The 18,980-nt window shown below is 35.5% G+C and overlaps 1 pseudogene; it reads left to right on the top strand.

Moving 5' to 3' along the window:
* Window positions 1-18,585, top strand: part of LOC110306415 — a 25,965-nt pseudogene extending 7,380 nt beyond the window's left edge.
* The last annotated feature ends 395 nt before the right edge of the window (window positions 18,586-18,980 follow it).

The raw sequence follows: 18,980 nt of genomic DNA, 5'->3' as shown, positions 1-18,980 counted from the left end.
GAAGAAGAAGGAGAAGAAGAAGAAGAAGAAGAAGAAGAAGAAGAAGAAGAAGAAGAAGAAGAAGAAGAAGAAGAAGAAGAAGAAGAAGAAGAAGAAAAAGAAGAAGAAGAAGAAAAAGAAGAAGAAGAAGAAGAAGAAGAAGAAGAAAAGGAAATTAAGGTATTATTGTTGGAGTTTGCCAAAAGACCCTCACTCACAAAGACCATAGAAACCAAGATCACTGCAAACTGCAAGATTTTTTTTTTTTTAATTGATCCAGTGTATTGGGACCTCTCAGCACACAGGCTAGAGGAGACCCAGAATGAACAAAGAACATACTTTTTATACCTTGTAAGGGGCAGATTTAGGCAACAGGTCTAGCTGACTTATTCTAATTGGTATAGCAAGTAACCTTTTCAGGCACTGGGTGGTTTGCATGAGGTGACTACCTTTGGCCTGGTCTCTCATTTCACCTGCCCTTATGTTTTTAATTTTTTTTTCAGGATGGCCAGCTTCCTTATCTGGCTCTGCACTTGGCCTGCTAGTATAGTTCAGAAAGTCCCTTCAGAGAGGAAAGGGGCTGGGTGGTCTTGAATTTTTTTTGTTGTCCTATTTGTCTAGCTAGAACTGCAAGTCCCATACTGAATAGTTAGGGAGAGAATGGGAAGCTTTTTCTTGTTCCTGAGTTATTTTAAGTCTCTCTATATTTAATTTTATGCTCTCCATTTGCTTGCTGTGTATTATTTTCATTATGTTTAGGTTATGTGCCTTGTATCCCTGATCTCTCCAAGACTTTTAACATTAAAGACTCTTGTATTTTGTCAAAGATTTTTCAACGTCTAATGAGATTATTATGTGATATTTTTCTTTCTATTTGTTTATATGGTGGATTATGTTGTTGGATTTTTGTGTATACAACCATTCTCTCATAGTGAATGAAGTTTTTGATGTGTTCTTGGATTTGGATGTGAGTACTTTATTATTTCTTACATCTGTGTTTATGACAGAAATTGGTCTGAAATTCACTTTTTTGTTGCGTTCAGGCTGACTATGGCTTTATAGAATGAGTTTGACACTGTTCCTTCTGCTTCTATTCTGTGGATTAGTTTGAGAAGTATTGGAATTAGCTCTTCAGTGAATGTTTGGTAGAATTCTGCACTAAAATCATGTGGCCCTATGAGACCTTGAATGGCTGCTTCTATTTCATTAGAATTTATAGGAATGCCTAGTTTACTTGATCTTGATTTAAGTTTGGTATGTGGTATATGTCTAGAAATTCATCCATTTCATTAGATTTTCCAGTTTTGTGGAGTACAAAATTTTGGATATAATGATTTTTTTTTTTAATTTCCTCAGTTTCTGTGGTTTTCCATTTTGTTTCTGATTTTGTTAATTCGGATAATGTCTCTTTGATTCTTAGTTAATTTGGTTAAGTTTTGTATATCTTTTTTATTTTCTCAAAAATACCTACTCTAGGTTTAGTGTTTTATATATATATATATATATATATTTTTTTCTCTTTGTTTCTATCAGATTGATTTCAGACCTGAGTTGGGTTACATCCTGCCATCTACTCTTCTTGGGTATGTTTGCATCTTTTTTTCTAATTTTAATGTTTGCTTATAAGTTGCTAGTATGATACCACTCTTATTTCTTTATGAAGTCATTTAGTGTTATGAAATTCCTCTTAGCACTGCTTTAATTTTGTCCCATAAGTTGTGCCTTCATTTTCATTGAATTTCAGAATGTTTTTGATTTCTTTGTTTACTTCTTTTTTTTTTTTTTTTGACCTAGTGATCATTGAGCAAGAATTGTTCAGTTTTTATTAGTTTGTACGTTTTGTGTTGTTTCTGTTGTTTTTTAATTCAAGCTTTAACCCATGGTGGTCTGATAAGATACAGTGGGTTATTTCAATTTTCCTGTATCTGTTGTGAGTTGCTTTGTTGGAGAAAGTTCTGTGAGTAGCTCAGAAAATGGTATAGTCTCTTGTGTTTGCGTGAAATGTTCTGTATATATCTGGTAAGTCCATTTGATTTGTAACATCCTTTAGTTTTATTATTTCTCTGTTTATTTTCTGTTTTAATGACCTGTCCATTTGTGAGAGTAGAGTATTAAAGTCTCCCACTATTACTGTGTGGAGTTCAGTCTGTGATTTAAGCTTTGATCATATTTCTTTTATGAATGTAGTAACCTTGTATTTGGGGCATAGGTGTTCAGAATTGAAACATTATCTTGGTGAATTTCTATTCTAGTAAATATTAAGTGCCCTTGCCCATATCATTTGATTAATTTTGGCTGAGAGTCTATTTTATTAGCTCTTAGAGTGAGTAGTCTAGCTTGATTCTTGGGTACACTTACTTAAAAACTCTACTCCAGCATTTTACTCTGAGGTAATACCTATCTTTGATGCTGAGGTGTGTTTCTTGTATGCTGTAGAATGATGGGTCCTCTCTGCATTCATTCTGTTTCCAGTACCAAGAAGGGGTTTTACATCTATAAACAAGTTTTAGCAAAAAACTTCATGGGAACCCTCAAACAACTCAGGCTTTTTTCAAGGTTATACATTGTTCTCCAAAAACTGTCAGTAAGGTCTTATTGAACATGGAGAAAACTACTTTATTTCTATGTAGGACCTTTTCACTCTTATTGACTCTTTTTCAAGATACTGGAAGGTTCTTTTAATATTACCAAAGAAGAAAGGTATTAACCAACACAGCTAATCCTTTGATATAGTTACTGGCTGCTTTTCTGTGTCAACTTGACACAAGCTGGAGTTATCACAGAGAAAGGAGTCTCCCTTGAGAAAATGACTGTATAGGCATTTTCTCAATTAGTGATCAACAGTAGGAGGGCACATTATGGGTGGTGCCATCCCTGGGCTGGTAGTCTTGGGTTCTATAAGAAAACAAGCTGAGCCAGCCAGGGGAAGCAAGCCAGTAAAGAACATCCCTTCATGGCCTTTGTATCGGCTCCTGCTTTCTGACCTGCTTGAGTTCCAGTCCTGACTTTCTTTGGTGATGAACAGCAATGTGGAAGTATAAGCTGAATAAAACCTTTCCTCCCCAACTTGCTTCTTGTTCATGATGTTTTGTGCAGGAATAGAAAAGCTGCTTAAGGCAATCTACAATAATAAACTCTGTGGCAGAAAGCATGTGGGAATGACCAATATCTGATTTGATTTCACATACATTCCTTGAGATCAAACCTATTCCTGTCACTACTTGGGTGTTTAAGAACCTGAAATTAGATAGTCCAGAGACCTAAGAGAGAGAGAGAAAAAAAAAAAAAAAAAAGCCCTCCCATTCTGGTCAAGGAACAAGGCAAGAAGATGACTCCTAATGCTATTCTACCATACTCATAGATAAGTGTCTCACTCAGCCATCACTGGAGAAGCTTCCTTCTGATGTAGATGAGAATAAAAACAAAGACCCATAGCTCCATAATGTGCAGAGAGTGAAATACCTTAGAACACTCAGTCCTCAATTGGATTTACCCATCAAATCTCTTCTCACAGCTCAGGAAGCCTTGTGGAAGTGGAAGCAGAAAGAATGTAAGGGCCAGGGGCATGCAGAGCACCATGATAACAAGGTACTCCAAACATAATTGGACCAATGAATACCTGAATTCACTGTTCAAGTTGTATATGATCTGCATAGCTCTGTGCCTGATGTAGTCCCAACACTAGAGGCAAATAATCCGTTATCCCTAGCCCAGAAGGTATCTCCAATTGATAACCACTTGCAAGTGAAAAATTAATTTTATATAATAGAGTTTCACTCAGCATACAAATGATTTTTAAGGCTAAGCACCATGCCCTGGAGTAGATAGGTAAAACAATGTAAACTCAATGTAATTTTGGGAGTTGTTAATTATTATTTTTTTATCATCATCATCATCATCATCATCATCATCATTATTCAGTTTACATACCAATTGCAGTCCCACTCCCTCTTCTCCTCCCAATCTCACCTCACACAGATCATCCTTCCATTTCCTCTGCCCTTCTCCTCTGAGAAGGGGAAGACCCCTGCCCCCTGGTATCAACCCTCCATTCCCCAGAACATTAAGTCATAGCAGAACTAACTGCATCCTCTCCCACTGAGGCCAGACAAGGCAGCCCAGCTAGGGGAAAGTGATCCAAAAGCAGGCAGCAGAATCAGAGATTGCCCCTGATCCAATTGTTAGGGGACTCACATAAACACCAAGCTGCATGTCTGTTGCCTATGTATAAAGGGACCTAGGTACAGCCCAAGATGCTTTTTGGTTGCTGGATCAGTCTCAGTGAGCCCCCATGAGGGATTTTTCTTATGTATTATGATTTATGATTTTGTTTTCTTAGGGAATTACTCTGTGTGTCAATATGTGTCTCTGTGACTATATTGTTTCTTGTGTCTACTCTTTTAATCATTGTATGTTTGCTTTGTCCTGTTCTGTTTTGTTTTTATTTTACCTTACTTTATCATTAGTTATTTTTATTTTTCTTATATATCTGTTCTTTTTAAAAATCTGTTCTTCTTTATGTTAAAAAATATTTTATTTATTTTTTATTCATATGAGTACACTGTATCTGTTTTCAGACACACCAGCAAAGCGGATCATATCCCATTACAGATGGTTGTAAGCCACCATGTGGTTGCTGGGAATTGAACTCAGGACCTCTTGAAGAGCAGTCAGTGCTCTTAACTGCTGAGCCATCTCTCCAGCACTATATCTTTTCTTTTTATATTAAGAGATCAAGAGAGGGTGTGGGTTAGTGGGTGAGAAACCCCACTTTAAATAAAAATCAAATAAATATAACAAAATTTTCATATCTACCTTTAATTAAATATTTTAGTCTATATAAAATATCAAAAGCACCTTCAAAATTCATAATATATAGAATACATTTGTGTTTTACTCTTTCATATGGAATTCTTAGTGTCTCATGAGTCATTATTTTTATTATGTTTTCTCTGGTATATTATTTTAGTTATTTCATTATAAGTAATATAACTTTTGTTTATTAAATGTCTATATTCTGCTGAAGAAGCACTGACTCTTCAAATTGACTCAATTACCTGTTAGGCTGCAAAACAATTAGTGTGGAATAAAATAAAATCATGTTATTAATTGCAACTATATTTATAGTTTACTATGTCACTCATATTGTGACAGACAGCATTTCAAGATCTATTGAGATTACAGCATTTGGTCTTGGTAGTGGATTATAAATATTGTATTTATTACTATTTTAGGGTACAAAGCTGAAACATAAATGTTTCAAGAACCTTTTTGAAGTCACATCCCAACAAATGAGTAAAGCTGAACTTTAAGTCAAAAAAACATAATCACATCTCAGTCTTCTTCCTTGATTTCTAATTGTAGAACTCCTGACTCCCATAGACTGTATCTGCCAGGGATATGTGATACCTGAGTTACATTGAGTGTGGCCACTAAGAAATATCAGGGCAGAGGACACCAGGAAGAGAACACAGGGTACTTTATCTTCTTTCTCACTCTAATATTAGAGTGAGAAAGAAGATACAACTTATATATAGTACTTATATATATAAGAATTCCATATATAGACTTGGCAGATGTTTCTAGACAAGTCTGCCTTCACAGAACTCCTTTCAGCTGTATTTTAGTCAAGAGACAATTCTCATCAGGTTTCTCCACTCTCTGCATTCCCTTTACCCACTGAGCTGGTGATAAGTTAAGGATGTATTTATGATTCCACTTGCTCACAACTCTTAGTCTGAAAAGAAGTATTCACTGATCCTTCTCAAAAATCTGATAATTCTCTAAGTGCACTAAAATTCTTTACATTTTTCTTGATAATAATATACTATGACAATTTATGGGAAGGAAAATTCTCTCCTAATCCTTTGGTGAAGACCTAAAACCTTTAATGAAATGTGACATTTTAATATTTTTAAAAGTTGATGGGACTGGGTGCTTGAGAGTTGGCTGTGATTAAGAAAATGGGCTGTTCTTCCAGAGGATCAGAGTCTGATTCCAAGCACCGACACCCACACCCACAGTGGCCCATAGTCATCTTTAACTTCAATTCCATAGAATCTGAAGCCATCTTCTGGACCTCACAAGTACCACATGCACATTGAAATATATACATGCAGGGGGAAAAAAAACCCAGACATATAAAATAATAAAACAAAAATGTTCTTAAAGTTTGTAAAAACTGGTAGAATTTCTCAAGAAATGATAGATACTTTGAACAGTGCTTTGATAATTACACTTTAGTATGTTTAATCTTCATTTTGTCTTCATAAGAGCAAACATGTAAACTTGATATGAAACATGTTTAGATGTGCAAGAGAAAAAAATGTAGGAACTAAATTTATGTTTTAGTTAGTAATCATCTTCATAGCATTATAATGTAATACCTGAAATAGTGAAAATTTATAAGAGAAATGTGTATTTTAGCTCATGGTCCTGGATGCTCCAGTAGCCTGACTGATCTGGGCCTCCTAAATTTGCAGGGGAACATGGTTCAGCAACTACTTATGGTATAATTCAGAATAAAAAAAGAATAAGGATTTCTGAGGACCTACAATTTTCTTAGGTGACTTAAGGACTTGAAATAAGGCTCTATCTCCTAAATATCCAGGTTTTACCTGGTGACCATATCTCTCAATGACTATGTAAGAGCTACCATATGTGGCATTTTTTCTTTTTTATTAGTTATTTAATTTATTTACATTTTAACTGTCATCTCCCTTCCCAGTCACGCCCCCATGAGCCTCCCACCTCATCCTCCCTCCCCTTCACTTTTGAGAGGGTGTTTCCCCACCCACATATCCTCTCCCACCTCACCCCTCTAGCATCCCCCGTCTCTGGGGCATCGAGCCTCCATTGAATGAAGCACATCCCCTCTCACTGAGGTCAGACAAGGCAGTCCTCTACTACATATGTAGCAGGGGCCACAGATCAGCCCCTGTATGCTCTTTGGTTGGTGGCTTAGTCTCTGGGAACTTTGAAGTGTCTGGTTAGTCCTATGTCCCCTTTAGATCTTTCAGTCCGTCAGATTATTGCACAGGGTTCCCTGAGCTCAGTGGTTAGCTGTAAGTATCTGGATCTGTCTCAGTGAGGTGCTAGTAGAGAGATCTCCCATGCTCATGGATCAGTAGGATTAACATAGTAAAAATGCCCATCTTACTAAAAGCAATCTATAGATTCACTACAATTCCTATCAAAATTTCCACTCAATTCTTTGTAGGCAATTCTCAACTTTATATAAAGTAACAACAACAAACAAAAAATAAAAAATAATAAAACAGGCTAGTGAAAACAGTTTTCAACAATGAAAGAATTTCTGAGGAAATCACCCAAGCTGTACTACAGAGCAATAGTGATAAAAAAACCATATGGTATTGATATAGAGACAGACAGGTCGATCAATGGAATAAAATAGAAGATAGAGAAATAAACCTACACACCATACACCTTTCTAAACATGTTCTAAACAATGAGATTTTCTTAAAACAAACAAACAAACAAACAAAACCCATGTAAAGTGTTGATCAACTTTTTTTCCTAGGGCTGATTTTTGAACATGTGTCCTATCACATATTTGCAATTACATTACACCAAACTGTATCTCATGCCCTTATATTTTTCTCCTACTAGTAATCTAGTAAGGAAAAATGATTAAATAAAGTAACTTATCCCCTAGATGTGAACTTAACATCTTGAATCTGAATGTTAGTACCATGACATTGAAAATCATTTTAGACTGTATACTCAAACTAATAGTTTTAGAACTAGGATTTACAAATAAGAGAGAGAACATAGGAGCACTTGTCTTTTTATACTTGAGACACTCAATTTAATATAATGTTTTCATTTTTTCTGTGGCATTAAATAGAATCTCACTATGTATATGTAGTATACCTTCAGTGATAAGTTAAAGGATATTTGGTGTGTGTGTGTGTGTGTGTATAACAAGAATAGTTAAATAAAAAGAGGTCATAAATATGACTACAGCATATGTAAGAATTGGGGAATAGAGAGATGGAAATGATATAAATATAATAGCAAATTCTCAAAACCTAAAAAAAAACTAAATGTAAATTAAAAAATAAAAGCAATATAATTATGTGGCCAGCAGGAAAATAAAAAGAATTTCAGTGACATAGTTGAGGAAAAGACACAAGTCCAGCTGCCTCCAATGAATGACAAAGGAGGGGGAAATAGCAGAGAGGAACAGGCCATGGGATTCATACAGTCATATAAGTCATATACATCTTATCTAACTCCTGTAGTGGAGAAAAACAATGCAAATGCATTGTAAGAATGTTATCAGAAACGTTTTCAAAATGTCCTTTAAAATTTTAAGTAGGAAGCCTAACTTAGTGTAATGCTATGTCAAGATTTGAAAAACTAAATGGGAACAGTAACATGACATTAATAAAATGACAAATTAAAGAAAGAAAAATTCTAGTGTCTATGTAAGAAACTAAAAGAAACAAGAAAGGAAGTTTGTTGTCTGGGTGATTAAGAGCACTTGTTACTCTTGCAGAAGACACAAAATTTAATTCTTTGTACCCATATGGCAGATCAAATCATTTAGTTTTGGGTGATCCAGTGTCCTCTACTTGCCTCCATAGGCACCAGACACACAGTTGGTGCATGTAAGTATATTCAGATAAAACATCCATATACATAAAATAAAATAAATCTATTTAAAAAAAAAACAATTGAAAGAGTGGCCTGTTTCACTATATTGGTAGGTTAAAAATGGAAATCTTAGTTAAAAGTCGGCCATCAATGGAAAGAGAGGCCCATTGGACTTGCAAACTTTATATGCCCCAATATAGGGGAATGCCAGGGCCAAAAGAATGGGAATGGGTGGGTAGGGAAGTGGGGGGCGCTATGGGGGACTTTTGGGATAGCATTGGAAATGTAATTGAGGAAAATATGTAATAAAAATATTAAAAATCAAAAAAAAGTGCCTTGCCTAAGATATTTGATCTTAATAATTATATGGTAGAAAAAAGATATATCAAGCCACCATAGTAGATACAGGGGAGATACCATAACTTATTCCAATGTGGGTAAATATCATACTCCACTCTGAAATAGTATGGAAGAGTGGGACTCTAATCCTAAGGATAGAGGGAACATTAACCGATTTAAAATGACTGTAAGAAAACAGGAGGAATAAAGTAGATTCTGGATAAACAAAACAGACTGAGCTGTTAATAAAAACAGGTTATGCTGATCAAACATCACCTGGGGTGAAAGATGAATAAGCTGCTTGCATATTGAGAGTGGGTAGAGAGGAGTGTTCAGAGGTCCTTGATAAACTGACTAAGCAAGGTTCTGTTCTAACACAGATTTTTAAGAACACAGATGGGCTTATAGAGAAGCTTGATGTACGAAGTAAAATGCCCTCAAGTAAATAATCTTACCCTATCTTTTATCTACACTTCTATCTTTCCATCTGTCTATTTAAACAATACAATACTCATTATTTCTTTATACTAGTTTGTTATTGTTACTAAAATATAATATAGTGTGTGTTTAATTATAATTTAATAAATAAATACATATAATTTTTCCTATATTTGTATGTAATACAGTAACTAAAAGCATCAATCTTGCATGTAGGCAAATTATATACATAATTTGGGCCTTTTCTTAACTGAAATATCTTTTAATATCTTTTAATATCTTTTTAATATCTTAAAAAGTTTAGCAAAACATATAGTACTTGTGAGAATCAATGATACACTGTATGGGTATGTTTTAAGAAGATACTTAGGACATATCATATTCACTCTTATTATTAATATTGACATTAAATAGTTCTGTGCTGCAAATAGTATTTTCATTTTGTAATTGAGGCTTGAACTTTATAATCTTCCCAAGAGTGCCCAGGCAAATTGTGAAAGATTCTAGGCACAAACTAAGTGAAAGTCAGATCAAAAATTTCCCACTAAACTGTTCTGTTTCCCAGAGGAATAGGTTTCAATGTAGAAGAAAGAACCATCCTTGGAGAACCACAATTATCTCAGTATATTCAAACTAAATTCATTAATCTTAATGAAAAAGTTGAAACTTTATGTTTGCTGAGACTGTTTTCAGTTAATATGTCCCCATGAAAAAGCCAAAGAAACCTTCACTTTAATAAGGCCCCTGGAAACTGATTAGCAAGTAAACTATAGTTACAGTATAGGGAATTCTCTTTGCTATGAGTAGTTTTATAATAGGACCCAGAGAGAGTATTTCATCATCAAAACTATACAAACTATGGCTTCAGTTTCGTTCCCCAAATGATCAGTAATTATTAATTAGAATCAAGAAATGAAAAACTGCACTTAACGAAAACATCACTTTGCTTAATACCTTAGATCCTCTGAAGTTTTGACATCTGATAAGAATTAGAATTACTAAACTCTCTGTTTTCATATTTTACAGTATAGTCAGCAGTCGCAGGAATTCAGGAACCCCTAAACTTTGAGATATTAAAATGCACCACATAATTAGAAAATACACTCACTCACTAAAACTTTTCAAAGTCACTGGGAAACTGCAGCTACTAACCTAACTAAAATGTTTGACATTTCTGCTGGACATAATACGTTCAAGGAAACTAAGAGACAGATCCTCCTTTTCTCAATAGAGTAATACAGGTATCAAGCGGTCAAGCATCAAACTCAAATATGCACCTGCACATCTTAACACTGAACGGTGTTTTATTGTGTATGTGCAGCTTAAATAAGTGTGATAGTCTGTAAGCTTCAATAATTAAATAGATCACTATTTTCTGCTTATGCATAACATGCATTTTGAGCTGTGCTGAAATAAGATGCTTATGACTATGATCATTTCCTACAGGAACAATCAGCCTCGAATACTAATTTTTAATAACTCTTCCTGGTTGAAAACCCCTCACATAAATTTGCTTAAATGGGAAGTATGAAAATTTTGGTATAAAGCATTAAGAAATAATATCATGCATGCTTGTTTACAAGGGGAAGCATCACAGAGGATATGTACACACAGGCATAAGTCCCTTGAATTTCACAAGGAACCCTGAAAGTGGTCATTGTGAGAATTAAGTGAAGAAAGTCTATGCTCAATGGAATTTAGATTAAAATGAAAGGGAAAGTGAATAAACAGAAATCATTATGGTATACACTGAGTAAATTCATATTTGTCAGTTTTTAGATAAGAGTAAAATACTATCTTGTTTTCTAATTTTATTTACTATATTATACAAATTTGCAAACACAAAATTGAAACAGAAGTCATAGCTTGTCAGTATTGAAACCTAAGTCAAGAATTGTGTTCACTGTCCCAATTCATAAACAGGCCTCCAAAAGAGAGCTTGCTACCTTGCTGTGTATAGTGTAGCAGAAGTTCAAAGTAGAAATTGTGATTTCATGTTCAGCAGTGTTTATAAGTTATAAAGAAAAGGTATGGCCACAGACAAAATGGACACTACAAATACAATGTGTAGAATTAGCGAACAGCTTAAACTTTTTTTGTCAGGATAATGTGTTCATTTGCATTACAATTTTAAGTTATAAAGATGATTCTGATGAGTTTTTTACAGCTTGTGGTTATTAGTTTGAGTCAATACATTAAGGAAAAGAAAGAGTGAGAGAGAGAGAGAGAGAGAGAGAGAGAGAGAGAGAGAGAGAGAGAGAGAGAGAGAGGCTGAGCATTTGCTCATCTTGCAGATGATCAGAATTAGCGTTTTAGCATCCACTTCAGGGGTGGGTCACTGTAGCTAAGCTCCAGGAGATGTGACACCCACTTCTGGCCTTTGTAGATCCCTGCACATATATGCACACATAGACACAGACACAAGCACATATACATACATAAAAATAGAAAATTAATCTTAAAATATAAAAAAAAGACTTTCATTAAATTTAAGCTTTAAGTATTTATTAAAAATAAAAATAAATTCAGGATTAGGAAAGCAGGAATTAGAAAATACAACATAATAAAGCTTCCATATTTTGAATCACCTTTGATTATCATATAAGTAAGTGAAATAGAGAAATAGAAATCTCTTTTGTCGTCATTACTTCCTCCATAATACCTTGTGTAGAGGGATCTTTGGTAGGGTGACAGATAATGGGACACATAGGAGATATAGAAAGCTAGCAAAACCTGAGATGAAAGTCTAAAGTATTAGCAAGAAGAGAGAGTCCTATTATTTCTGAAGATTGTGCAAGTAGTACCTGTGGAAAATGTTTGAGTAATGACATGGTATTAGTGAGGTCAGTTACAAATATTCATGTATACAAATAAATGCACCTATGTTTAATGGTTTAACCATACATCACATCAATCACAAAATCCTACTGACTATAACACAGAAAGGAAAAAGCAGGTTCTAGGAAAAAGCTAAGTGGCTGAAGTAATTGCTGCATAGCATGAGGATCTAAGTTCAAATTTCCAACATTCATGTAAAGCTAGTGGGCATGGTGGCACTAAAATCTCAGAACAGAGTAGGCAGAGACAACTGGTAAAACATGCTGGCTAGCAAGATCAGCTAAATGTGTGAGTTTGGAGAGACTCTGCTTCAGTACATAATGTGGAGAATAATCAATGAAGACACTGATAATCAGCTTCTGGGCTCTATTCTGAAATGCACACACATGCTCATGTAATCACATATAAAGCACACATACATGAAACATGTGCATACTCTCATATATACCACACACATGTACTGACATAAAAAGAAAAGGTTTAGAGAATGGCTATAAAAAAAATACTTGATAAAATTCAACATAGGACATTTTAATTTCATAAATAAAAGTTACTCCTAATATTTCAAAAAAGTCAATTCTCCCTCCAAACTAAATTACAAATATAATGCATTAAAGCCAAATGGACAATGGCTTTTCTTTTTAAATATATATTCTAAATGTATGTGTACAGATACAAATGTACATAAATATGTAATGTATATGTATAATTTATAAAATGTATTCATTATAAAATATGAATAATTTCACAGTATTTTTCAAGAATACATAATTTAGGAAAATAGTTTGTCTTATGATAAGATTTGTTAACTATATAATAATCTTAACAACACAATTCAAAATGGTGCATAAAAATTCCATTAATCAACCTATGCAGAAACTAGAGAAATTCACTAAGTTTATACTAGTATTAAATAATATTTAATTGTTAGTATTTAAAACCATCTATACTGGACTAGTATTAGATAATATTTACGTATTCTTTAATCTTTCCTATATATAATTTCAAATAAAATAATGACAAATTCTATTTAGAGCAGGTTCCTATGCTACAACTTCTCATATAGTCATAGATTTTCTTCCTAATGGAGTATAGTTTTGGAAAACATGTTCTGCTCTGCATTTATATCACACTCCTCCACCATAGCATACTCCTTAAAATCATGAATTTTATCTATATTTACTCACTACTGTGTCTCAAGTGCATTGGACAATATTTTTTAAATTAGGTATTTTCTTCATTTACATTTCAAATGCTCTCCCAAAAGTTCCCCAGACCCTCCCCCCCAACTCCCCTACCCTCCCACTCCCACTTCTTGGCCCTGGCATTTCCCCGTATTGAGGCATATAAAGTTTGAAACTTGTAATTTCTTGGTATTCTCCATTCCCTCTGGCTCCTACACTCTTTCTGCTTCATCTTCTAGAGGGTTCCCTGAGGTCTGAGATAAGAATTTGATAGAGAAACCCCACTTAGGGATGTGGGTTCCAAGGCTTGTATTGTTATATTTTTTAAAATGAATGAATGAGTGAGTGAATAAATGAATGAATGAATGCATAAATGCATGAATGAATGGAAACCTAGCTACTGGAATAGTAGCTATCAACTTAAGTGCCACTTATACCTGATGGAATAGGAAGACCAGTTTTTTCCAATAGAGTGACAGCAAGTATGTCAACAATCCAGGATAGTCCTCATGTTCAGTAGTAGTTGACGGATATACAATGTACACCACATTTTTTTGTGTGCTATTATATTATTCCACGTTGACGGGGAGAGGATCTATAAGGACTTGGAGGAGAGAAAGGATATTTACCAAAATACACTTGAATTTTAAAATTCTTTTAAATAATAAAAATATAAGTACCATAAAAGAATATAAATGTCATAATTTTAATTAGTGACAAAAACAAGATGCCCAACTATAAAGCAAAAAGGGGATGACATGACACTTTAGGCTCTGGTTCTTCAGAATCTACTGCTGAGATCAGTGAAGAATCTCTGACAGCAGAATTGACAAAGCAGGAGCAAGATGGCTGGCTATCCATGAAATTCAAAAAGTTACAATCAAGGAATTTATAAAAACTTTATTTTATATGATATATGTACCTGGGGTCTTTTCATGTACCATAGAGCATGAAAATTATTTTTCTTTCTATTTTAGGGAATTGGATATTATCATCTAATCTAAAGACTAAGAGAAAATCTCATATTTATTTAGCAGTGTTTTAAAAATCAAAATAAATAATAGCAAAAAACCCAGCTATCTGTAACTTTAAAAGTAGTTAGAGTAGATGATTAATTTTGTTTTATGAGTATATACATGCAAGAATACATATACTTTATTTTTACACATATACTTTATGTCATAAAAGATTTTGTGCAAAATCAAAGATTACAGTGAAATAACTCATATCTATTATTGTTTTTTAAATTATAAAATTTTTTAACCTTATAGGGTAACAACCTGATTTTTAGGTTCTTTTATGAGATTATAACTACATCTTTTCTCACATCCATTTCCTTACTACAAACCCTCTCATGAACTCTTTTTTAAAATCTGGGCCTCACCTTTTATTAATTAATTGCATATATATATGAATGAATAAAACAGATAAATTATTCAATTCCCTAGTTGATAAATTGTTTAGACAACCAGTTTAAGCTTGCCTTGACTTATTCCACTTATGAGGAATTTAAATTTCTCAAAGTAAATGCTTAAATGTATGCACAAGTTTACTTATATACATATCCATATATATGTAGTAAAAAAAAAAAGGACATGGATTTGTGAGGGAGATTACATGAAAGAGTATGAAATGCATTAGATGGGTGGAAAGGATATAAATATAGTGCTAATATATGAAGTTCTCAAAAATATTTTTAGAGCCGGGCAGTGGTGGCACACACGTTTAATCCCAGCACTTGGGAGGCAGAGGCAGGCAGATTTCTGAGTTCGAGTCCAGCCTGGTCTACAGAGTGAGTTCCAGGAAGGCCGGTGCTACACAGAGAAACCCTGTCTCAAAAAACAAAAAAAACAAAAAACAAAAAAAAAAATTTAGAGAGGTTCCTGAGTCCAGTTTGTATATTGGAGTAGGGATTTCATTTTAACCCCAGTCTGGGGCCTCAGTTAACAGAATGAGCAGCTCTCAAAAAAGGCACAAAATTAGAAGCATGGATACAGTCTCATCTGTTAGAAGAATGTCTGAAGAAAAAGAAGGAAACTAGAAGTCTCAGTATAAATTCATCTAGATCTAGATCAGGTGGTAGTGGAGAAGAGATCTCATTTCAAGAAAATGAGAGAGGATGGCAGCAAAAGTGTCTCCACAGAGAAGTCTATTATCAGTTTATTGATGAGCTCAATGATGAAGATTATTGGCTAATGAAAGACCATAATCTTTTAGGCATCCCTGGAGAAACAACATCAGAGGGGCTACAGCATTTCTTAGATAGAGCAAAGGAATAACTGGCATCTCAGCCTGGTTGGGACAGTGGGATGAGTGACCGAGACTCAGAAAACCCTAGAGCACATTCAGATGGGGATCTCTGCTGTGGTGGCTGAACACCTTTTGGCACACTGGGAATGTGACATGAAGCAGACAGAATGGGAACCAAAGCTGGAGGACTGTGAGTCGAACAAACCTGAACAGTGGCGAGTTCGGGTTTAGCTTGAAGATCCACATAAACCCTGACAACAGAGGTTCTGAAACGCATGGAGCAGACTCTATGGACATTCCTCTGTCAGGTGTTAGAGAGCATAGACAGCAAAGACCATCAAGTCCTATGGCTAGGCGAACCGGAAGCCAGACCTGCGTGAGTTCCAGTGGTAGAGTTCCCAGGGGAGCAGGCGTGGTGTGAGGAGGCAGGGTTCTGTGCAAGGATTGTTCACAGCACTGGGAAGGCTAAGGAATAGAATTAGAGCAGCACTTGGCATTCCCAGAGTTAGTGCCCCTCGCACTAATGTTCTTAACACACACCCCCCCCACCACACACACACACACAAACTAGTCACTCTACTCTCAGGCAAAGTGAATGACAGCGGTTTGGAGCAATACATATTTTGGAAAATGGGGCTAGAAGTAATGTTACAGTGAGGAACACAAACCAAAGATTAGAGCCAATAAGAATACGTCCTGCTTTCAGAAGTCAAAGCCTGTTCCCTATTCAGAGACAGAATGGCACTGTTCATTATAATTTCCAAAGGCAGAGTGACAGATACAACAAACAGGGAAAAACAGGTCTGTTAGGCAAGGAGTGTAACTTGGGTCTTTTTAGAACAAGGTAGAGAACACAGAGGTACCGATTATACCCTGCTGTCAAACTCAAGACTTCTCTCAAGAATAACTGCAGAATTCTATTCCATTGACCTCCCTGCCTGTCTCTGTAACAAAACCATACCTTTTTTTTCCCCTCCCACTATTGCTCTGTGATACAGCTTGAGGTCATGGATAGAGACTCCCCCAAAATTTCTTTTATTGTTGAGAATAGTTTTTGCTATTCTGTTTTTTTTTAATTCCAAATGAATTTGCAAATTGCTTTCTAACTCTATGAAAAATTGAGGTGGAATTTTGATATGGATTACATTGAATCTGTAGATTGCTTTTGGCAAGATGGCCATTTTTACTATATTAATCCTGCCAATCCATGAGCATGGGAAATCTTTCCATCTTCTGAGATCTTTGATTTCTTTCTTCAGAGACTTGAAATTCTTGTCATAAAGATCTTTAACTTGCTTTGTTAGAGTCATACCATAGTATTTTATATTATTTGTGACTATTGTGAAGGATGTCGTTTCCTTAATTTCTTTTTCAGCCTGTTTATCCCTTGAGTAGAGGAAGGCTACTGATTTGTTTGAGTTAATTTTATATCCAGTCACTTTGCTGAAGTTATTTTTCAGGTGTAGGAAATCTCTGGTGGAATTTTGGGGGACACTTAAGTATACTATCATATTATCAGCATCAGTGCTATTTTGACTTCTCATTTCAAATTTGTATCCCTTTGACTTCCTGTTGTTGTGTAATTGTTCTGGCTAGGACTTTGAATACTATATTGAATAGGAAGGGAGAGAGTGAGCAGCCTTGTCTAGTCCCTGATTTTAGTGGGATTGCTTCCAGCTTTTCACCATTTACTTTGATGTTGGCTACTGGTTTGCTGTATATTGCTTTTACTATGTTTAGGTATTGGCCTTGAATTCCTGATCTTTCCAAGACTTTTAACATGAAGGGATGTTGAATTTTGTGAAATGCTTTTTAAGCATCAAACCAGTCACCCCAGAGCTCCCAGGAAGGAAACTACCAACCAAAGAGTACACATGGAGGGACCCATGGCTCCAGCCCCATATGTAGCAGAGAATAGTCTTATCCGGCATCAATGGGAGGAGAGGATCTTGGTCCTGTGAAGGCTGGATGCCCCAGTGTAGGGGAATTCAAGGGTGGGGAGGTGGGAGTGGGTGAGTGGGGGAACACCCTCATAGAAGCAGGGGGAGGGGGATAGAGGGTTAAGGTGGGTAATGGGGAAAGGGGATAACATTTGAAATGTAAATAAAGAGAATATCCAATAAAATGCAGAAATCTCAAAAACAACAAACAAACAAACAAAAAAACAGTAGAACAAGGAGAATCCAGCAGGTACTAAGCTGCCACACAGTGCTGCCATCCAGCAGTCATACTAGACCTGCAAGTCAGAAGGATTCTTTGTGGAGAAACTAGAGTTTCTCTTCGTAGGATTTCTGAGAATGAGGTGGTTGAGTCATCCTCCGTGGCTCTTCGTTCAATTTTAAGGCAGATCATGACTGGGTTTGGAGAGCTGAGTTCTCTAATGGAGTTAGCGCCTGCATCAGATCATCAAAGCAATGATCAGAGTTTACTAGAGGTGTACCTAGAACTGAGTAATAGAGATGCAGCTGATGACAGTGGTCAGCATGGTTCCTCACAGGCCAGTCAGGCCCAGGAGGACAGTGCTGAAATGCTAGCTGTGAGTGAGCCCACCCTGCCCCAGGTTCGCACCAGTGACCATAGAAGTAGAAGGCAGTTATGAAGGAAAGACACTGTAGTCAGGGCTGGAACATTACCCATTCTGCACTGTGCTCATTTCTTCTTACTGTGTGAAGGAAGTGATGATCCAATTCATGGTTTAACCAAAAGGTAGACTGACAATCTTTCCACCAGGAGTTAGGAGCAAAACGGGGTTGACAGTGAGTTAGGTCAAGTGTGTGGCATGTGCATCCGTGACTATGTGGCTGGGAACAAGCTCTGGAAGCTGCCTTATCTGCTTGAGTTTCACATTCACTGTATTGATCACTGGTTGTCAGAGAACTGCACCTGCTCCATCTATCAATGGCCTGTCTTAGAATTCAGGGCCACAAACAATGGGTAAGATATATGAGGTGTTCAGTGCTGTGTGTTACGGGAGCCACATAGTCGAACACTTTTCTTGAGTTACTTATGGTATGGTAACCAAAACAAAACACCTATCAGATTATAGTTAGCACTATTTTTTGTGTGCTTTTTGTTTTAAACTTGTTACAAAGAGTTTGTTTATACAGAAATTTAAAATGCAGATTTTAAATTATCCAAAAGTAAATAATAGTTAATATTGATAGAACCAAATAACCTTTAAAATGTTATAATTCTGGTAATTTTATCATGCTAAGCACTTTCGTATCTACACAACTCAATATGTTAGGAATCTAGATTCTTTCTCCTAATACTACAGTAGCTTTTTCTGGGATTTCCACTTTCAGCTCAATGTTTCATTTAGACACTACTGTC

The sequence above is a fragment of the Mus caroli genome, chromosome 2 (assembly GCF_900094665.2).
Source record: "Mus caroli chromosome 2, CAROLI_EIJ_v1.1, whole genome shotgun sequence".
Classification (NCBI taxonomy): Eukaryota; Metazoa; Chordata; class Mammalia; order Rodentia; family Muridae; genus Mus; species Mus caroli.
The sequence above is the reverse complement of the archived record's forward strand: the minus strand, read 5'-3'. Positions and strand labels throughout refer to the sequence as shown.